This window comes from Canis lupus, chromosome 11 (genome assembly GCF_048164855.1).
Source record: "Canis lupus baileyi chromosome 11, mCanLup2.hap1, whole genome shotgun sequence".
NCBI classification, from domain to species: Eukaryota; Metazoa; Chordata; class Mammalia; order Carnivora; family Canidae; genus Canis; species Canis lupus.
In genome coordinates this window covers 61,292,385-61,316,675 of record NC_132848.1, presented here as the reverse complement: position 1 = coordinate 61,316,675, position 24,291 = coordinate 61,292,385, and the positions used below count along the sequence as shown (strand labels likewise).

Sequence of the window (24,291 nt, the reverse complement as noted above, 5' to 3'; positions counted from 1 at the left end):
GCTCCACAGCCAACCTGGGGCTCGAACTCACAACCCCAAGATCAAGAATCACATGCTTTACCAACTGGGCCAGCCAGGTGCTCCCCTGCATTTTAGATATAGTAATCCAACTTCTAATAATTCCACTGTTCAAATTTTTAAATCAAATCAGTCCTTTCATCTATTTTACCTAAATTATTTAAACGTTATGGTTTTCAAACCTTGATAAGTCAATGTGTGTATTTATTTGTACTGTGAAAGTCTAGAATCTTGTCATTCATCTCTTCACTCTTCATCCATTCAATGCTTCATTCATTCCACTAACCAATAATTATCATGAAGCTAGAATTTGCAAGGCATTGTGTCAAGCATCAGTAGTATGTTTAAAGGAAAATGAAAGGAAGAAAGGTGGAGCTAGTATTATGATTCAGTACCCACAGCTAACAGATGGAGAACAATATCAATTCTTCCAGTATATTTTCAGTATGTTCATCAGATGCTATCCTCTTATGACTACTCTTAACATTTCTCCTTCTCTTTTCTCCTAACTCCATCAGCTTTCCTCTTTTTCACATGACAGATGTAAAAAAAAAAAATGGCAAATTTATCACAATATATATCAATTCTACTTTACAGTTGAGCCAACTCATGCACAACTTTTTTAAACGTTCTCCAAGAATTTTTATGTCAGCATGCTATCAACCATTTGAAGAAATTATTACTTCAGGGTTAGTTGATATTAGATATAAAATACGAACGCAGACCTCTTTCCAAAGAAACAAAATTTATTTGTATCAAGTAATTTTTACCCTTTCACCTTTATACATGTAAAGTCATTTCACTGTCACTCATGCGGTAATCCCAAAGGAAATCCAGGAGGGATGGATTATCCATACCCAAGGCAAGAAAAAACTAAAGAAAGTCTATACAAAAGAAGAGGTCCAGTCCTGTTATAGAAGAAGGGGTAAGAAAAGCCTTTCTTCCCACCCTACCACAGACTTTTCTTAGTACTGTGGAGCCCGAGCTTGTGGAGAAGCTGCCCTGCCCTGACGCTGGTCCATTTAGTGCAGTACTCACTCCTTCTAGCCAAGTGTCTTTGCTTCCTGAGGTAGAAGTTGGTAGAAACTTCCTGCTTCTTGTCTAAAAGCAAGTAGCCAAATCAGCAAACATAACAACAAGCCCAACAGATGTAAGCAGAAAAGCACAGAAGAAAAATTAGTTTCAACTAGATAAATAGCTTATTTGGGTTCGAATGGGAAAAGAGATATTCAACCAGTTCAAAGGGCTGCTCTTTGCTGATTTCAATCAGTATAGCCCTATTACTGTATAGCCTTTCACATGATTTCACATGAGTATATGTTGACATATACTCAAAACACCCCACACTTGTCATCTGATAGCTATATAATATTCTCCATAAACTACCAAGTCAAATTATATTAGAAAGCCTAAATCCAAAATAAATTGACTAGAAAGTTCTTGGAGATGGAGGTTGAACAAATAAATTGTCCTAGTTACCTGGAGGTCTCTTTATAGTAATCAATTAGTTAATTAATGAAATAAATATTTATTTTCTACTGTAAGCCAAGCCATATTCTAGCTAGTGAAATTAAAAAATAATGGAAAACAGACAAGGTATCTGCTTTTATAGCCTAATGAAGAAATCGGACATTCACCAAATATTCATATACAAGTGCAGAACTGTAATTATAATAAATGTAAAAGGGAAAGGTAGACAGTAACAAGAGAATATATAATTTATTTTTAAATTATATAAATTTTAAATTATATAAATATAAATTTTAAAACATCCCACCTTGTTGTAGCTAAAAAGGGAATTACTGAGCAAGAATAGTCAGAGAAGTGATGATGGGCCAGATGCAAATATAGCTAATAATTTCTGCCTGATGAAAGGTTTTAAAAACTTGAGGTGTAGTTGGAGAATAGGAAACACATAATTAGATTTGTATTCTTAACAGATCACTACACCAGAGTGTGGAGAACAGACTGAAGGCAGAGTAGATACTAACTGATCAGTAAGGATTTAATTTTGATAGATCAGAGGAAAGAGGACCACGGCTTGGACTAGACTATCAGTGGCAAATAAAGAAAAATGAGCAGATTCCAGAGATTTCAGAAAGTGAAACTGTTAGGACTTGATAAAGGAGGCAAAGGGATCTTGTTGAGTAGGTTACTACTGATTAATCTACTCAGGGTTGAAAAGAATGATCAATCACAGATAGTGATAGTCTTGAAATTACAGGAGTCTCATATCTTCATTTAAATTTCTGACCAGAGGCCTAAGGAGTTGCTAAAAAATGCATATTGCACATACAGGATACCTGCCCTCCTAGCACTTTTTTCTATTCACTGAGAACTGTCTGGCTTTTCCTTTGAGGAACTAAACCTCCTGCTACCCATGTGAACTTAGTAGGGCTGTGTAACACAGTATACCTGCCCTTACATCTCAGAGTTGGGGACATGCCTAACCTGACTAACTAGAATATATAGCTCATTGCCCACAGTAACCAGTTCAGAAGAGTAATGTGCACCAACTAGGTAAAAAGTTATTTCCTAGGATGGCAGTACAATGCTATGTAACACAAGAAGACCATAAGCTGAAAGGATACCAAATCCTAGAAATTACTTTCCTCATCTATATGGAAAATCAAGTCTGAAAATCAAATCCGACACTGAAAAAAAGTAAGGTCAAGGCAGAAAGAGGGAGAGGGCCCTGTTGACATTGCTTAAGCTCTACACTATGCATACCAGAAACCAGAAAAGCCCTATATTTCTCAGTTATAAGAGCTAAGAAATCCCTCTTTTGCTTAAATATATTTCGGCTTCTGACAACCAAAGACTTACACAGGAAGGAACCAGAAAAACTAGAATATGATGGAGTCTGGTAAACAATGTCAATAAAGTAGCACACTAGATAAACCAAAAACTTTCTTCTATAAAATAAACAAGATGTTGACTATAATAAATCAAATTTTCTTATAAATAAAGAATTGATCTGGTTAAATAAATACATAGCCCAAAACAAAAAGAACTCTAAAACCAGAGGGAAATGTGCATGAGCATTAATGTTCTACACTATGCTGCAGGCCTAAAAGAGGTTGCCCACTCTGGTCAACCAAGTATATCAAGTGTCAAAGCCCTCTTGGGGGAAAAAACTAAGTTTTTGGGCCTGCAACAGGCAGATATCTGAAGTTAAGATAGCCACATAAAGTCAGATTTTCCCACTGCTATGCCTTCAGTAGTGTGAAACATTAAAAATAAGAAAGAGAAAGAAATGGGGAGATAGGGGAAGGGGAGAAAGGGAAAAGGGGAAGCAGAGGTAAAGAACGAAAGCAAGAGAGACTTCACCACTGTCAAACCCAGACAGAAAAGCAAAAACAAAACATCCCACCTTGTTGTAGCTAAGGTGCTGAGCATGAGGAAAAGTAATCTTTCCTTATAATTAGTTACTTTGTAGCTGCCTTCAGGAATTTGAAGCTCAAATTGACCCAGCAGTATGATACAGGGACTTGAAGCCAAATGATAACCCAAAACACCTTGCAGAAGCAAAAGAAACAAATCTTCAAGAGACAGGCTGGACCCACATGATTATCAGATATAAAACATGGCTAAAGGTGAGTAGATGATCCAACACAGGAAAGAAACAAACAAAAGGCATAAACCCCAAGAAACACAGACCTCCCATATAGCTCAAATAGCTACTTAAAATAGTAGCAGACACAAAGTATCAGTAACATAAGAAACAATGTAAAATGTTCTATGAAAAAATAAACAAATTCAAAAAACATGAGAGATCTAAGAGACAGTGACCAAAAACGAAATACATTACAATTCCAAGAGGAAATATGGGAGTAAGTTTGATTTGGAATTGTCAAATACCAGAAATAACACAAAATCTATCTTCAGTAGAATGTATAACAAATTGTATTTAGTCATAGTATGAAATGCATTATATCAAAAATGAATGAAATACAGATATAGTAGTAATATAGATATATCTTAGATATAATGTTGAGTGAAAAAAACATAAAACAATGCATACTGACGATTATATAAATTAAAACCCCACCAGTTATATTTGTTTAGGGATACATACATACACAATAACTATAATGAAAAAAAGTAAAATAAAAACCATAAAGAGCCTAGAAAGTGTTTTACTATTACAAGGTAGGGAAGAGATGTAAGAGTTTCTAGAGTGATGGTTATATTGATATGTTATATGCTTGACCAGGATGGGGATTATGACAGTCTTGCTACTAGATACATTTTCTTGATAAATTATGTTTATGTTGCATGTACTTTACTATATATTAATACATGTAATACATAATCATTAATATTTAAAACCTAATAAATAGCCTAAATAGTAAATGAGATAGAGCTACAAAGAGTAAAATAGATTAGATATGAAAAAATACTCTTGAATTCACCACACAGAAATATAGAGACAAAATACGAAGATGAGATTATGAAACACCACGGAAATATGTGACAGAAACACAATTTTCCAAAAAGCTCCAGAACTGGAGGATAGAGAGAATATAAGACAGCCATTTTTGAATAAATAATATTTCATAACTATCAAATATGATAAAAGTCACGAACCCTCTAATTTAAGGATCACAAGTTCCCGGCAAGATAAATAATATCTGTATGCCATACACCATAGTCAAACTGCAGAACATTAAAGACAAAGTTCTAACAAACAACTCACTAGAAAATATTAGATTACATACAAAAGATAGATGAAGTGACAGTAGACTTCTCAACAGCAACAAGGCAGTAAGACATTGAATAATATCATATTCATATGCTGAGAGAAAATAATTACCAATCTAGAATAAGGTACACTATAAACATGAACAACAATAATGTACAAAATAGTAACATGGTGACTAGAGGTACAGTGTTGAAATGCCATGTATTTATCCAGGAGAAAAGTAGAGACAGTGATGAGCTTCCTAGTTTATTAAATCAAGAGAGTGTATCAAGGTTACAGGTAACCACTAAAATAATAGAAATAAAATTCAGAACTTCAAAATCAGTAAAGAAAAACGAATAAAGAAAACCTAAAAATCTAAGAGAAGTTTGGAAAAGAATATGTTCTTCTAAAAAAAAAGCAGAGTAAATATAAAATGTTATAAGTGAAATAAATTAAAATATCAATTTTATATCAGCTTTTAGACATACTTTTTTAATATTTTATTACCTCTGAAATTTGAATGCATCTTACAACCAAAGACATCTTACAGTTGCTGCTGACCATATAGCAGTTTGACAGTCACAAACCTAGTCCCAGATGTCTATTTGTCTTCACTTCAATTGAGTCATATACATTGCTGATAGCATTACATGTTCCACTTAATTGTCATTTACAATGATTTGTGCATGTAGAAAAATTAATTAACCAGTCCAAAACAGAAAAATGGGACATAAACTTGATATTAGTGAAAAAAATGTTCTTTAAGATAGGACTGCAACACTGAGTGCTCTATGAGTTCCATATGTAAGACTATTTTAAAGGTATTGTGTCATAGTTTAATGGGCACTATTAGGTATTAGATATAAAGTATATCTTACATAAACACAAAAAGACTGATTCAAGAAGAAGAAAATTATGAACTTTTAAGCATCTAAGACTCAACAAATGTATATAAAAAATGATGTATCTTAAATCATGGACACCTTAGATGTGAAAAAAAAACAAAAACAAAAACCATGCCAGTAATCATAATATATTTGAGTAGACTAAGTTCACCAGATAAGAAACCACAGGATCATTAGAAAAATAAATAAATGTATACTAACTATGAGACACAACTGAAACATAATGATACAGAGAAAATAGATTAATAAACTAGCCAAAACAGCCTGAAAAAAAAAAAAGGCTGGAATATGTATTTTCAAAATTACAGAATTCTCAGGAAAGAAGAATTACTAGATATAAAGTTAGTCCAACCTAATCATTAAAAATGATTCAATGAAAAAAATGATCCAATAGAAAGACTAAATTCATGAACTTGAAATCATCTGGTATTGTTCCTTAATATAGAAATAAAAAACCAGCATAATTACAGGAAAAAAAATGAAAAAGCACAAAAATCATGGAAGACTTCTAAACAACTTCATAATGTATAGGCAAGCAGACAAAAATAAATTGGAATTAACAGTTTTTATCTAAAGACCACATAAGATAAAATAATTAAAGGACATACATTCTTTTCAAACATAAAACATTTTTTTAACTGCCTGTAATTTTACCCAAAAACCAAGCTTTCTCAAATTATCAAAGAATAATGCCTACACCCTAGGTCAAAGAAGAATCACAAAGGAATTTAGAAAATACACAGAACTGAGTACTAAAAATATCATATTGAAGCTAGTTAGCATATAGTGAATAAGTACATATTTATGATTTTTTTCTGATAATGTAAGCTTTACAAAGACGGAAATATTTGGTTTTATTTAGATGTTTCCCAAGAACCTCAAATAGGGTCTAATAAGCATTCATTAAATATCTGATGAATAGGAGGGGGTCCCTGGGTGGCTCACCGGTTTGGCGCCTGTCTTCAGCCCAGGGCATGATCCAGGAGTCCCGGGATCGAGTCCCGCATCGGGCTCCCTACATGGAGCCTGCTTCTCCCTCTGCCTGTGACTCTGTCTCTCTCTCTGTATGTCTCTCATGAATAAATAAAATCTTTTTTAAAAAAATTCAAATAAATAAATAAATACATAAATATTTGATGAATAATTTAATGAATGCAAGTAGTACTTAGAAATTAATTTTTAAGGAGGATTTAAGATGGTGGAGTAGTGGGAGGCACCCTGGGGCTTGCCTCATCCCTCAAATACAGCTAGATTGGCATCAAAACATTTTGAACTAGGAAATCGATCTGAGGATTAAGAGAATAATCTGCACAATTAGAGGGTGAGAACATGGTGGCTTCAAGGTTCAGAGACATGAATTGGGAGACAGAAAAGCTGCACTACCAGGTAGTGGGTGGGATCCCTTTTTGTGGGGAGAGGACAGGGAGAAAAAGGGAGAGAGACCAGGGTGTTGTGTCTGCACAAGAGTAATTTTCCCCAGGACCACTGACTGGGGATTCAAGAGAAACTGTGGTGAGTTTTTTACAAACAGTGGAGCTCAAATCTGAGGTTTTGGAAGTCTATGCCTTTTGCCAGAATCAAGCCGGGCAGGCAGTTATGCTCCTGGAGAGGGAAGACAGAGGCCCAGGAGTGGAAGGCCGACAATGTGGCGTGGGGATGCCCTGGGTAACACTGGGAGAGGACGTTTCCCTTCCCAGGGTATGTCCTCTCCAAGGACAAGGTACCTGGTAGGTGCCACTGAGCAGCCACTCAACAGCAGGGGACAGGAGGAGGGCACAGAGGGCAGATAACCTGCTCACAGCTTTCTGCTGTGCTTCACCATAGACTCCAGGCATCCGCATGCCTGTGTGACTGCTTTTCTGACAGAGTGGATCCAGGCACAGCATTGCCAGGCTCTCCTTTGGGGGGAGCAGGGCAGGTCCACACCTTGCTGAGTCCTTTAAGATATGGATTTTTAAATTCCAGCTGCATGCCGAAATAAAACACAGAAAGTGATACAGGGTGTGCTGACAGCCCTTGCATGGACAGGTTGAGGGCAGAGATCTGAAGGGGGCATGGGCCACAGAAGGGGAGACTGTTTGCTTTTCTGTGAGGGCTTCCTGAGCAGCTACGGCCATGAGTTCCCCTCCCAGGAACTAGAGGGTAGGGTAATGCCATCTTCCACCTGCCCCATACTCACCAGCACAGTCTGACTTCAGTGAGCAACACAGCACCCCCAGCAGAGGATGGGGTTGCTTACACCAAACCCCACCCCCCTGCACCCTGCAGGGACATTTTTACTAAGGCAGGTTTGTCAGTGAGCCAATGCAGCAGGTGTCTCCCTCAAAGTACCAACACAGGCCCCCTGCAACACAGGCCCCCTGCACATACCAAGTCTCCTGATCATAGAGTGCTCCAAAGCATCCATCACCTTCAGTTCTGGTGGAAATAGGCTTTTCCTTTTCTTTCTTTTTTCTTGGGACTCAATCTTATAGTTTTTTGTTTGTTCGCTTTTCTCATTTTTTTGGATCAGGCTTCTTTCTTTCTACCTTTCTTTCTCTTTCTTTCTTTTGCTTTGGAATTAGGCTTATAGTTTTTTCTTTCTTTGTTTCCTTTTTTGTTCCTTTTCCTTTTCTCTCTCTCTTTTTTTTTTTTTTTTTTGAGCAGGTTTTGTTTTTTATGGTTGATGTTGTTTTTTAAGAGGGGTGAAAGAGGGGCAGAGGGAAAGGGAGAGAGAGGGAATATTAAGCAGGCTCCACGCCCAGAGTGGAGCCTAATGCAGGGCTCAATCTCACAATCCTGAAATCATGACCTGAGCTGAAATCAAGAGTTAGACGCTTAACCAACTGAGCCACCCAGACTGCCTTTATTTTTTTAATTAGACTTATCCTAACAAACAAATCAAAGCACACCTAATTAAAGGCTCAAATATCCCCAATGTAAGCAAGGTGGAACTCTGCAGATGACTGATCTGTGGGAAAGAACAGCCAAAACATAATAGCAGAGTGCAGACAGCATACACCAGAAACTCTTCCTGAAGCAGCAGACCTTGGATAGTATATGAGCTCGTCTTAATATAGTAATATTACTGAGGAGCAGACAACACAATGAAGACAGAAACCTAGACCTAATGACAAGGTGGAGGAAATCTCCTCAAAAGAAAGATAACAATAAATCACAACCAGGGACTTGCTCAAAACAGATATAAGCATTATATCTGAACAAGAGTTTAGCTGGACTTGAAAAAAATCATAGAAGATACCAGAGAAACCCTTGCTACAGAGATAAAAAGAACTGAAGTATTTATTTCAGGCTGAAATAAAAAATACTATAATAAGCGAGATGTAAAACTGACTGGAAAACTGCTATAACAGATGTAAAACAGACTGAATAACAATGAGGATGGAAGAAAGAGGAACGAATATGTGATACAGAAGATAAAATTATGGAAAATAATGAAGCTGAAAAGAAGAGAGAAAGAAAACTATTAGATCACAACTACAGATTTAGGGAACTCATAAAGTACAATAAGATCCATATCATAGGAGTCCCAGAAGAGGAGCAGAAAAAGGGGGCAGAAGGCTTATTTAAACAAACTATACCTGAAAACTTCCTTAACCTGTGGAAGGAAATAGGCATTCAAGTCCAAGAGGCACAAATAACTCCCCTCAAAATCAATAAAAGTAGATCGACACCTAGACATATCATAATGAAACTTAAAAAATACAAAAATAAAGAGAATTCTGAAAATAGCTAGAGAAAAAAGATCCTTAACCTACAAGGGTAGAAAAATAAGGTTAGCAGCAGATTGGTCCACAGAAACTTGACAGGGCAGAAGAAAGTGGCATGATATATTCAACATGCTAAATGGGGAAAATGTGCAGCCAAGAATACTTTATCCAGCAAGGCTGTCATTCAGAATTGAAGGAGAGATAAAGAGTTTCCAAGACAATCAAAAATTAAAGAAGTTCATAAACATTAAATCAGCTCTGCAATAAATATTAAAGAGTACCTTTTGAGTGGAAAAGATAAACCAAAAGCAATTAAGATTGGAAAGAAACAGAGACAATCTACAGTAACAGCAACTTTACAGGTAATACAATGACACTACATTCATATCTATCAATAATTATTCTGAATGTAAATGGACTAAATGCTCTAATCAAAAGATATAAGGTGCTAGAATGCATAAAGAAAACAAGACCACCAATATGCTGCTTATAAGTGACTCATTTTAGATCCAAAGTGAGGGGATAGAAAACATTTATCATGCTAATGGACATCAAAAGAAAGCTGGAGCAGCCATACTTATATCAGACAAACTAGATTTTAAACCGAAGACTATATATAATAAAAGATGAAGAAGGGTACTAATATCATAATAAAGGAGTGTATCTGACACGAAGACCTAACAATTGTAAATATTTATGCCCTCAACTTTGGAACACCCAAATATAAAAATTAATTAATAACAAATTTAAAGAAACTGACTGATAATAATATAAAAATACTAGTAGAGGACTTTAACACACCACTCAATGGACAGACCATCTAAGCAGAAGATAAACAAGAAAACAAGGGCTTTGAATGACACATGGACCAGATGGACTTCATAGATATCTACAGAATATTTCATTCTAAAGCAGAACACACATTCTTTTCAAGCACTCATGGAACATTACCCAGAATAGATCACACATTGGGTCACAAAACAGGACTCAACCAGTACAAAGAGATTGAGATCATACCCTGCATATTTTCAGACCACAATGCTACGAAACTTGAGGTCAATCACAAGAACAAATTTGGAAAGACCTCAAATACATGGAGGTTAAAGAACATTCTACTAAAGAATGGGTTAACCAGGAAATTAAAGAAGAAATTAAAAAACACGTGGAAGTAAATGAAAATGAAAACATGACAGTCCAAAACCTTTCGGACACAGCAAAAGTGGTCATAAGAGGAAGTATATAGCAATAACAAGCCTTCCTCAAGAAGCAAGAAGAAAAGCCACAAGTATACAACCTAACCTTCCACCTAAAGAAGCTGGAAAACAGCAAATAAAGCCTAAAACCAGCAGAAAGTAAACAGTAAATATTAGAGCAGAAATAAATGATAAAGAAATTTAGAAACAAACAACAAATAGTAGAGCAGATCAACAAAACTAGGAGCTGGTTCTTTAAAAGAATTAACAAAACTGATAAGCTCCTAGACAGATTTATCAAAAAGAAAACAGAGATGTCCCAAATCATGACTAAAAAGATCACTACCAACACCACAGAAATACAATTATAAGAGAATATTATGAACAATTATATGCCAGTAAATTGGGCAATCTGGAAGAAATGGATAAATTCTTAAAAACACATAAAAACTGAAACTGGAAGAAATAGAAAATTTGAATAGACCCATAGCCAGCAAAGACATTGCATTTGTAATTAAAAATCTCCCAAAAAACAAGAGTCCACAGTTGATGGCTCCCTAGGGGAATTCTACCAGATATTTAAAGAAGAATTAATACCTATTCTTCAAGAAATGGAAGGAAAATTCCTAAACTCATTCTGTGAGGCCAGAATTACCTTGATTCCAAAACCAGACAGCGACCCCATTAAAAAGGAGAATTACAAACCAATAGCCCTGGTGAACATGCAAAAATTCTCAGCAAGATACCGCTAATCAAATCCAACAGTACATTAAAAGGTTTATTCATCATGATCAAGTGGGATTTATTCCTGGGTTGCAGGGATGGTTCAATATCTGCAAATCACTCAATGTGATACACCACATTAATAAAAGAAAGAGTAAGAGCCATATGATTCTCTCGATAGATGTGGAAAAAACATTTAACAAAATACAGCACCTTTTCTTAATAAAAACCCTCAAAATAGGGATAGAAGGAACACACCTCAACAACATAAAGGCCATATATGGCAGACCCCCAGCTAATATCATCCTCAATGGGGAAATCTGGGAGCTTTTCCCCTAACATCAGGAACATGACAGCAATGTCCACACTTCTACCACTGCTGTTCAACATAGTACTAAAAGTCCTAGCCTCCACAATCAGACAATAAAAAGAAATAAAAGGCATCCAATTAGCAAGGAAGAAGTCAAACTTTGACTATTTGGGTAGATGACATGATACTCTATGTAGAAAACCAAAAGGCTCCAATAAAAAATTGCTAGAATTGATCCATGAATTCAGCAAAGTCACAAGATACAAAACCAACATACAGAAATCTCTTGGATTTCTATACACCAATAATGAAGGAGCAGAAAGAGAAATTGAGGAAATGATCCCATTTACTATTCCACAAAAACCAATAAGACACCTAGGAATAAACCTAACCAAATAGGTAAAAGACCTGTACTCTGAAAACTACAGAACATTTACAAAACGAATTAAAAAATACACAAAGAGATGGGAAAACATTCTATGCCTCATGGATTGGAAGAACAAATATTGTTAAAATGTCTATACTACACAAAGCAATCAACACATTTAATGTAATCCCTACCAAAATCCCAATTCCTAGAGGAGAACACATGCAGCAACCTCTTTGATGTTGGCTATAGCAACTTCTTACTAGAGGTGTCTTCAGGGGCAAGGGAAACAAAAGCAAAAATAAACTACTGGAACTTCAGCAAGATAAAAAAGTTTCTGCATAGTGAAGGGAAAAATCAACAAAACTGAAAATCTACTGAACAGGAGAAGATATTTGCAAATGACATAATGAATAAAGGGCTAGTATCCAAAATCTGTAAGAACTTATCAAACTCACACACCAAAATTAAATAATCCAGTTAAGAAATAGGCAGAATAAATGAACAGACATTTCTCTAAAGAAGACATACAAATGACTAACAGACACATGAAAAAGTGGTCAACATCACTCATCATCAGGGAAATACAAATCAAAACCATGATGTGATACCACCTCACACCTGTCTGAATTAATTAACAACAAAGGAAACAACAAATGTTGGCAAGGATGCAGAGAAAGGAGAACCCTCTTACACTGTTGGGAAGGGATGCAAACTGGCACAGCCACTGTGGAAAACAGTGTGGAGGTTCCACAAAAGGTTAAAAATAGATGTATCCAATGACCCAACTATTACACTACTAGGTATTTATCTAAAGGATATAAAAATACTGATTTGAAGGAGCAACATGCACCCCAGTGTTTATAGCAGCACTATCAACAATAGCCAAATTTTATATATAACAGAATATTACTCAGTCATCAAAAAGCGGTAATCATCAAGGTAGGATGGAACTGGGTCAAAAACACACACACAGAACAAAGGAACAGAATAGAGAACCCATAAATGGACCCACAACTATATGGTCAACTCATCTTCAACAAAGCAAGAAAGAATACCCAATGGAAGAAAGATAGTCTCTTCAACAAATGGTGTTGGGAACATTGCACAGCTACACAGAAGAATAAAACTGGATGACTTTCTTATACGATCTACAACAATTAATTCAAAATGTATGAAAGACCTAAATGTGAGGCAGGAATCTATCAAAATCCCTACCAAAATAGTACCAGCATTTTTCAAGGAGCTAGAATAAATAATTCTAAAATTTGTATTGAACCAGAAAAGACCATGAATAGTCAAAGAAATGTTAAAAAAGAAAACCAAGGCTGGAGGCCTCACAATTATGAACTTTAAGCTGTATTACAAAGTGGTAACACACACACACACACACACACACACACACACACACACACATACATATATCCCAAATCTTCTTTATCCATTCATTAGTCAATGGACATCTGGGCTCTTCCCATAATTGTAACATTGACAGGTCTTGATACAGTCTTAAGTTTTGGGGGCTATTTAAAACAAAAACAAAAAAGGCAGCTAGGACAATCAATTTGAACACTGAAGTAGGAGCTTGAGCTGAGCTAACAAGATTCATTTCCTACACAAGACCACTTTGTCATGTTTGGAAGAGATGGCTCTTCTATCTAATGCACAGAAACAAAGAGAATCAAGGAAAATGAAGAAACAATGGAATATCTTCCAAAGAAAAAAAAGTTTCCAAAAACAGATCTTTATGAAAAGGAGATAAGTGATTTACCTGACAGTTCAAAATAATGATTATAAAAATGATTAATGAACTCAGGAGAGCAATATATGAACAAAGTAGGATTTCTTTTTAAAAAAAATTTATTTATCTATTCATGAGAGACACAGACACAGAGAGAGGTAGAGACATAGGGAGAGGGAGAAGCAGGCTCCCTGCAAGGAGCCCAATGTGGGACTTGATCTCAGAACTCCAAGATCACGTCCTGAGCTGAAGGCAGATGCTCAACTGCTGAGCCATGCAGGCGTCCCAAACAAAGTAAGACTTCCACAAAGAAAGAAAAAAAAAACTAAAAAGCACAAAACAAATCACAGAGCTGTAGAATGTAATAAATGAACAAAAAAATTCAATAGAGAGATTGCTTCAACAGCAGACTAGGTAAAATGGAAGAAAGGATCAGTGAACTCAAAGACAAGGCAACTGAATTCACAAAACTAGAGAAGCAGTAAGAATAAAAGAAGGAAAAGAGTAAAGATAGCTTAAGGGATTTATGGGATACCATCAAGCTGACCGTTATATGCACTATAAGGGTCTCTAAAGGAGAAAAGAGAAAGTAGCAGAAAGATTATTTAAAGAAGTAATGGCTGAAAACTTCCCTAACCTGGGGAAAGAGACATTCCAGATCCAGGAAACACAGTACCAAACAAGATTAATCTAAGGGGACCCACACTGAGACATATTATTATTAAATTCCCAAAAGTTGCAGTCTAGGATAGAATCTTAAAAGCAGTAAGAGAAAAGCAACTTTCTATGTATGAGAGAATCTCCATAAATCTAATAGTGGATTTTCTTTTTTTTTTTTTCATTTTTATTTATTTATGATAGTCAGACACAGAGAGAGGCAGAGACACAGGCAAAGGGAGAAGCAGGCTCCAGGCATCAGGAGCCCGACGTGGGATTCGATCCCGGGTCTCCAGGATCGCACCCTGGGCCAAAGGCAGGTGCCAAACCGCTGCGCTACCCAGGGATGCCTAATAGTGGATTTTCAACAGAAACTTTGCAGGACAGAAAAAAGAGATGATATAGTCAAAGTGTTAGAGAAAAAAAACCCAAAGATCCAAGAATCCTCTAGTTGCAAATTTGTCCTTCACAATTAATGGTTTCATAAAGTTTTCAAAGCAAAAGTTGAAAGAATTCATAGCAACTAGACTCACCTTACAAGAAATGTTAAAGGGAGTGCTTAAGTTGAAACAAAAGGACATTAATTTTCAAAGTGAAAATATATAAAGGTAAAAAACTAATTGGTAAAATATACAGTTAAATTCAGAATATGTTAACATTGTAATAGATGGTAAATCACTTGTAATTGTACCATAAAGGTTAAAAGACAAAAATATAAAAAGAACTATAACTATAATAATTTGTTAATAAATAAACAGGACAAAAGCATGTAAATTTTGACAATAAAAACCTACAATCTAAGGAAAAGCAGTATAAAGACGTAGAGCTTATGAATATGTTGAAAGTTATTACCAGCTTGACACAGAGTGTTATGTTTTACATAAGTCTCATGGTAACTAATAAAAACTTATAGTAGAAACACAAAAAATAAAGCAATCAAAGCATACCACCACGAAAATAAATCAATTCACAAAGGAGAAGAGCAGGAGAAGAAATGAAAGAACTATAAAACAGCTGGAAACAATTACTAAAATGGTAATAGAAAGTCCATACCTATCGATAATTACTTTAAACGTAAATGGACTGAGCTCTCCAATCAAAACACACAGAATGATTGAATAGCACATTAAAAAAAAAAAAAAAAAAAAGATCCAACTATACAATGCCGGTAAGGGATTCACTTCAGCTTTAAAGACACACAGAGACTAGAAGTGAAGGAACAAAAAGAAAAAAAGAAAAGAAAGATGTTATAAGTCAATGGAAACCAAAAGAAAGCAAGGGAAGCTGTACTAATAGCAAACAAAACAGACTTTAAAAGAAAATCTGTAATGAGATAATGAAAAAGGGATTAATTAATCAAGAGAATATAACAAATATTAAATAATAAATATTTACGTAGCAAACTTAGGTACACCTAAATATAAAAAGCGAATATTAACATATCTGAGAGAGGAAACAGCAATACAAGGATTATTAGTGGGTTTCAATATCCTAATTGTAACAATGAATAAATCATCATACAAAACGTCAATTAAAAATCACTGGACTTCAGGACACCTGGGTGACTCAGTCAGTTAAGCACCTGCCTTTGGCTCAGGTCATGATCTCAGGGTCCTGGAATTGAGCCCCATATTGGCTCCTAGCTCGGCAGGGAACCTGCTTCTCCCTCTCTCTCTGCTCCTCCTCCCAACTCGTGCCCTTTCACTCTCTCACTAAAATAAATAAAATCTTTACAAAAAATTTTAAAAAGCACTAGACTTCAATTATATGTTAAACAAGATGGAGCTAATGGACATATAGAGAATAGACTTTCCAATAGCAGGATACACATTCTTCTCAAACACATATGGAATGTCTTCAAGATAAGTCAGGTTAAGTGACCAAAATCGACTAAATTTCTTGAAACAGATTTAAGAAATTGAAATCATACCCAGTATCCTTTCTGACCATAATGGTACGAAATTATAAATCAATTACAAGAAGAATACTAGAAAATTCACAAAAATATGGAGACTGACCAACATGCTCCTGAATGACCAATGGCTTAAAGAATTAAAAAAGGAAAAAATCTTAAAAAAAAAAAAAAAAAAAAAGGAAAAAATAAGTTATACAACTCAACACACACACACACACACACACACACACACACACGCACACACAGTCCGAGTCTGATTAAATGAGCAGAGGACCTAGATAGACATTTTTCCAAGAAGACAAAGATGTCCAACAGACACATGAAAAGATGCTCAACATCATTAATCATTATGGAAATACAAATCAGAACCACAATGAGATACCTTACACCTGTCAGAATGGCCAAAATCAAAACAAGAGATAAAAAATGTTGGCAAGTATGTAGAGAAAAGGGAACTTTCACACACTGTTGGTGGAAATATAAGTTGGTACAGCCACTGTGGAAAACAGTATGGAGGTTCTTCAAACAATTAAAAATGGAAATACCACATGATCTAATAATCTAATAATTCTACTACCAGGTATTTACCCAAAGAAAAATGAAAACATTAATTCCAAAAAGTATATTTACCTCTATGTTTATTGCAGCATTATTTGCATTAGCCAAGATAGAAAGCAATCTAAGTGTCCATCAATGGTTGAATGCATAAGGAAGATATCTTAAACACACACACAAATATTACATAGGCATAAAAAAGAATGATTGTGCTATCTGTAAAACACTGATGAACCTAGAGGGTATGATGCTAAGTGAAATAAGTCAGACTGACAAATACCATGTTATTTCACTTATAAGTGGAAGATTTTTTAAAAAATGAATAAATAAAACAAAAAGCAGAATCAGACCTATAAATACAGAGAACAAAATAATGGTTACCAGAGGGAATGTGGGTGGGAGCATGGGCAAAATGAGTGAAGGGGAGTGGGATACACAGACTTCCAGTTATAGATGACTAAGTCATGGGAATAAAAGACGAGCATAGAGAATACAGTCAATAGTACTATAATAGCACTGTATCTTGACAGATGGTAGCTACACTTGTGTAACATAGCATAACCTATACAGAAACTGAAACACTATATTGTACACCCGAACTGATGTAACATCCTATACTCAAAAAAAATTAATAAAAAATAAAATACACTTTCCAGTTAAAAAAAACTTGAAACAAATGAAAATGAAAACATAGCATATCAACACTTCTAAGAGGAAAGTTTATAACAATAAACTTGTACACAAAGAATAAAAGAGAAAAATCTAAAATAAACAACCTAACTTTACACATCAAGGAACTAGAAAAAGAACAAACAAAGCTCAAAGTAAAGAAGGACATAACAAAAATCTAAGTGGAAATAAATGGAATAGAGCCTAGGAAGATCAAGCCAAACATGGACACTCCAAGAAAAAAAAAACATTGCAAGCCAGTATCTCTGATAAATATATATATAAAAGTAGTCAACAAAATATTAGCAAAATGAATTCAACAGTACATTAAAAGTTCATACACCTTGATCAACTAGATTTATTTTTGAAATATAAGGATAGTTTGACACATGCAAATCAATCAATGCAATCCACCACATTGAAAAAATGAAGGATAAGTTATAAGATCATGTCAATAGATACAAAAAAAGCATCTGAGAAAATTCAACATCCTTTCATGATTAAAACCTCTCAAAAATTTGGGTACATAAAGAACTACCTCAATATAATAAAAGCCAATTACAAGAAGCCAATACTTGACATCATACCTGTTAAAGCTTAAAGCTTTCCCTTTAAGATCAGGAAAAAAAAACAAGGACACCCACTCTCACCACTTTTTCTCAACATAGTACTGAAAATCCTAGCCAGAGCAACTGGCAAGAAAAAAGAAATAAAAGGCATCCAAACAGAAAAGAAAGAAATAAAACTGTCTGTGTTGATGACACAGTATTATACACAGAGAAAACCCTAAAGACTCCACAAAACAACTGCTAGAACTAATAAACACAGTAAAGCTGTGATACAAAATCAATATACAAAAATCAGTTGTGCTTTTGTACACTAACAATGAACTACTGGAAAGAGAAATTTCGAAAACAATCCTATTTACAATAGCATCAAAAAGGATACATTTTTAGGAATAAATTTAACCAAATACATGGAAGATCTGTACACTGAAAACCATAAAACATTGATTAAAAAAAAAAAAGACGAAGACACAATAAATGCAAAGATATTCTGTGCTAATGGATGGGAAGAATTAATATTGTTAAAATGTTCATACTACCCAAAGGAATCTATAGATTGCTATGTAATCCCTATCAAAATTCCAATGGAATGTTTCACAGAAATAGAAAATCCTAAAATTTGTATGGAACCATAAAAGACCCTAAATAGCCAAAGCATTTTGAGTAAGAAGAATAAAGCTAGAGGCATCACACTTCTGATTTCAAACTACATTACAAAGCTATATTAATCAAAACAGCATGGTATTGGCATAAAAACAGACACATAAATCAATGGTACCTAATAGGTAGCCCAGAAATAAATCCATGCATTCATGGTCAATTAATTTTTTATAAAGAAGCCAAGTATATACAATGAGGAAAGAATAGGTCCTTCAATAAATGGTGTTAGGAACACTAGGTAGCCACATGAAAAATAGTAAAACTGAATCTCAATCTTATACTATAGACAAAAATCAACTCAAAATGGATTTAAAGACTTGAGTGTAAGACCTGAAACCGTAAAATATCTAGAAGAAAATATAGGGGATGTGTCCCTTGATGCTCATCTTGGTAATGATTTTTTGGATTTCACACCAAAAGCAAAGTCAATAAAAGCAAAAATAAACAAGTGGGACTACATCTGCCTTAAAAGCTTCTACACAACAAAGGAAACCATCAACAAAATGGAATGGCAATGTATGGAAGGGCAGAAAACATTTGCAAACCACATATCCAATAAGGGATTAGTATCAAAATACACAAGAATTCATACCACTCAATAGCAAAAAATAAACATATAATCCAATTTCAAAATAGGCAAAAGAGCTGAATTTTTTTTTTTTCCAAAGAAGGCATCCAAATGGCCAATAGGCATAAGGGAAGGTACTCATTATCTCTAATTATCAGGGTAATAAATGCAAATTGTAATCAGTGAGATATCATCACCTCATGCCTGTTAGAATGGCCATCATCAAAATCTCTATCTCTATCTCTTCTCTAAGAGATAGAAAATGCAGTTGAGGATATATAGAAAAGGAAAATCTTTTACACTGTTGGTAGAGATGAAAACTGGTAGAGCCACTATGGAAAATAGTATAGAGGTTCCTGGAGAAATTAAAAACAGAATTACATATGATCCAGGAATTCTATTTCTGGGTATATATCCAAAGAAAACGAAATAATTATCTTGAAGAGATATCTTCCCTTCCATGTTCACTGCAGCATTATTCACATAGCCAACAAATGGAAATAATCTAAGTGTCTGTCAATAGATGAATGGATAAAGAATATATATACAACAGAATATTATTCAGCCTTATATAATTTTCACCCTTATAAAATGGAAATCCTGCCATGGGTGACAACATGGGTGAACCTAGAGGGCATTATGCTAAGTGAAATAAACCAGAAACAGCAAGATGAAGTTATTTTGTGGATATTGACATACTGATTTTAAAGTTTATATGGAAAAACAAAAGATCCAGAACAGTTAACATAATACTGAACAAGGAGAACAAAGTCAGAGGACTGACATGACTCAACTTCAGTCCTTTCTATAAAGCTACAGTAATTAAGACAGTATGGCCATTTCACAGGAATAAACAAAGAGATCAACAGATCTGAATAAAGAGCCCAGAAAAAGGCCAACTCAAATACAATCAACTGATTTTACAAAGGAACAAAGGCAATTCAATAGAGTAATGGTAGTCTGAACAAACAGCACTGGAACTACACATCATCATGCAAAAAAATGAATATACACTGGCCTTACATAAATATTCACTCAAAATGGTTCACATACCTAAATATAAAACATGAAATTATAAAACTTCTAGAAGATAACATGGGTGAAAATCTAGGTGAACTCCGGTGATATCTTTTATATAAAAAGATATAACTCCAAATAGCATAATAGCATAAATGAATACAACACCAAAAGCATAATCTAGAGAAGAAAAAATTGATTAGTTGGACTTCATTAAAACTGAAAATTTCTGCCTTGTAATACACTATTAATAGAATGAAAAAAAAAAACTACCCACAGTCTCAGAGAAAATGTCTGCAAAGCACATACCTAATAAACAGGACTTGTATCCTAAATATACAAATAATTCTTAAAATTCAACAATAAGAAAATCAAACCCATTTAAAATAGCCAAAAGATCTGAATAAATATCTCCACAAATATGATTTACAGATGGCAAGAAAGTGTATGAAAGAACATGATCAACACATATGTCATCAGGGAATTGCAAAATAAAACAAAAATAAGATAAAATTACACATTTATTAGAATGGCTGAAATCCAAAACACTGACCATATCAAATGTTGACAAGGATGTGGAGCAATAGAAACTCTGAATTAAAAAACATTCTTTCATTGCTGGTGGAAATGCAAAATGGTATAGTACTCTGGAAGGCAGTTTAACAGTTTCTTACAAAGCTAACCAGGAATCACATTCCTAGTTATTCACCAAAGGAGTTGCAAACTATATCTACACAGTAACCTACACACAAGGGCTTATATCAGCTTTATTCATAATTGCCAAAAACAGGAAACAACCTAGATACCCTTTAGCAGGTGAATGGATAAGCAATCTGTAATATATCCACACAAAGACATATTATCAGCAATAAATAGAAACATGGAACTAAGCCATAAAAAAGATATAGAGATAACTTAGATGGGTATTGCTTAGTGAAAGAAGCCAATTTGAAATGGCTAAATAAAGTACAATTCCAACTTTATATCTTTCTGAAAAGGATAAAGCTATATAAACAGTAAGAAAACCAGTGGTTTTTAGGGGTTTGGGGTAGGGGGAAGAAGGATAAATAGGTGTAACACGGGGGGAAATTCAAGACAGTGAAACTACTCTTTCTGATACTGTAATAGTAGATATGTGACATGCATTTGTCAAAACCCATAAAACTGTAAAAGTGAATATTAATGTAAACTATGGACCTTTAGTTAACAAATGTACCACACTGATTCAAGTCAACAATGCCAAAATTATACACAGATACTGGAACTATTAGACAAAGAACCTAAAGCAGCTATTACAAAAATGCTCCATCAAGTAAAGGCAAACCCATTTGGCACAGATGGAAACAGACCAATGCAGTAAAAACATAGAAGATACAAAGAAAAATCAAATGGCTCTTTTGGAATTGAAAGATACAATGACCAAAAATTAAAAGAAAAAAATTCATGAGTGAGGTCAATAGGATTATGGAGATGACATGCAAATGACACACTGAATTTGATGACAAACCAACAGAAATTTATCCAAAATGTAAAACAGCAGAATAAAATACAGAAAAACTGTACAGAGCATCAGGAACCTGTAGGCAATAACAAAACATTTTAATACTCATGGTGCTGGAGTCTTGGATGTAAAGAAGAGTGTGGTGTTGAAAAAATATTTGATGGATTAATGTCTGACACAACCCAAGTTTAATATACACAAAAACCAACAGTGCAGGGAATCCCTAACAGGATAAACCTAAAGATATCAATGCCCAAATATATCTAATCAAATGGCTGAAAGCTAAAAACAAAGAAAAATATTGAAAGGAGCCAGAGTAAAACAATATATTAATTAACAATATATTAATAAAATTAATTAATTATAAACAAAAACAACATGCCTCTAATGACTTTTCTGATTTTTCATCAGAAACCATGAAGAACAGAGGGAAGCGTCCCAACATGTTTGAAATACTGAAGAAAAAAAAGCTGTCAATCCAATATCCACCAAAAATTTCTTCAGGAATTAAGGCAAAATAAAACATTCTCTAGTGAAGAAAAACTAAAAGAATTCATAGTCAGCAGACCTGCTATGAAAGATTTGCTAGAGGAAGATACTCAGAAAAAAGAAAAATGTACAAGGAAATGTGCACTATTAGAAATAAAGGAAGATAAAAAATGGTAAATATTTGGGGAAATTTAATGGATTAATGTTTCTCTTCAGTTAAAACATATTTTATAGTTGAAGTAAAGCTTATAACACGGCCTGGAGGATTTTCAATGAATAAAGTGGTAATATATAAGATAACTACAACATACCAGAATGTCAGGATGCCACCAAAGAAGGGCTTAGAAAGAAACTGTATCATGAAATACATATGTTACAAAGAAGACAGGTTCAAATAAGTTTCTACCTAAAAAAAAACAGGAAAAGAGCAAACTAAATCCAAAGCAAATGGAAGATAATAATAAAGAAAAAATAGAAATCAATGTAATTGATATAGAAGAACAACAGAGTCAATCAATGAAACCAAGGGCTAGTTCTTGGAAATGTTCAGTAAAATTGATAAACCCATATCATGACTGACAACAGAGAAAAGATAAAAATTATATTGGGGATGAAAGAGGGAGCATCACTATAGAAGCTGTTGACATTAAAAGTATAATTATGAACAATTCTACATATATAAATTTCACAATTTAGATTCAATGAAGCTATTCCCTAAAAACCACAAACTACCAAAAGTTACCTAAGAGGAAACAACCAAATTAGTCCTAAAACTACTAATGAAAGTAAAATCAAGTTAAAAATTTTTTTTCTGAAAAAAAGTATCTATAAGTCCAATGACTTCACTGCAGAATTCTACAAAAACATTTAAAAAAGGAATAATACCAACTCCACATATTCACTTCCAGAGGGCAGAAAAGGAAGGGATAATTAATTCACTGCTCATTTTATGAAGCCAGCATCACCTTAAAATCAAAAGCAGACAAAATCAGTAGGAAAAAGAAAAACTACAGACCAGTAGCCCTCATGATACCCACACACACAAAAAAAAAAAAAGAAAGAAAGAAAGAGAAACTACTGCTATCCTCCATATGAAGTCTGAATCAGAAAAACCACACAATCATAATAATTGATACAGAAAAGCATTTGAAAAATTTAATACCCATTCATAATTTAAAAAAAAAAAAACTTTCAGTATACTAGTGGAGAGCTAGGATCCTCCATAAAGACTACCTACAAAAAAACCCTATAGTAACATCATACTACATGATGAGAGGCTGAATACTTTCTCCCCCAAATCAGGAACAAGTCAAGGATTATCATTATCACCATTCCTATTCAATAACGTACCAGAAGTCATGGCCAGTGCAATAAGTAAAATAAATAAAAGACATATAGATTGGAAAGGAATACATAAGTGGTCCTTACTTGCAGAAGACATGGTTATCCACACAGAAAACCCCAAAAAAACCCGCAAAAAAAAATTTTCCTAGAATAAATAAATTTACCAGGAGATAAGGTCAATATGCAAAAATCAATTGTATATCTATATATTAATAGTGTACAATTGGAAACCAAAATTACAAAAAAAAATGCCACTTTCAATAGCACCAAAAATGCAGAAAGAAAAACATAACTTTCACATATACCCAACAGGACCATGTACAGGACCAATTATGATAAAAATTATAAAATGCTGATGAAAGAAATCAAAGATCTAAAGAAATGGAGAAACATACTGTATTGAAAGACTCCACATAGTAAAAATGTCAATTTTCTCCAAATTTGTCTATGGATTTAACTCAGTGTCAACCAAAACCTCAGCAAAGTTTTATGTTTTGTTTAATAAACACAGGTAAATTCATTTAAAAATGTATATAGAAAGACAGGAACTAAAAGAGAGAAAATGATTTTGAAAAAGAACAAAGTTGAAGGAATCACATTTTCCAAATGTCTTTCAATGGCGGAACAAACCATGGGACACCTGTACAATACAATTTAGCAATAAAAAGAAATGAACTGCATATACGCACAACTTGG

At 34.2% G+C, this 24,291-nt stretch overlaps 1 protein-coding gene across 4 annotated transcripts in view; it reads right to left on the bottom strand.

The window, feature by feature from the left end:
- Positions 1-24,291, bottom strand: part of VRK2 (VRK serine/threonine kinase 2) — a 215,714-nt gene that overhangs the window by 71,219 nt on the left and 120,204 nt on the right. The window lies entirely within an intron of this gene.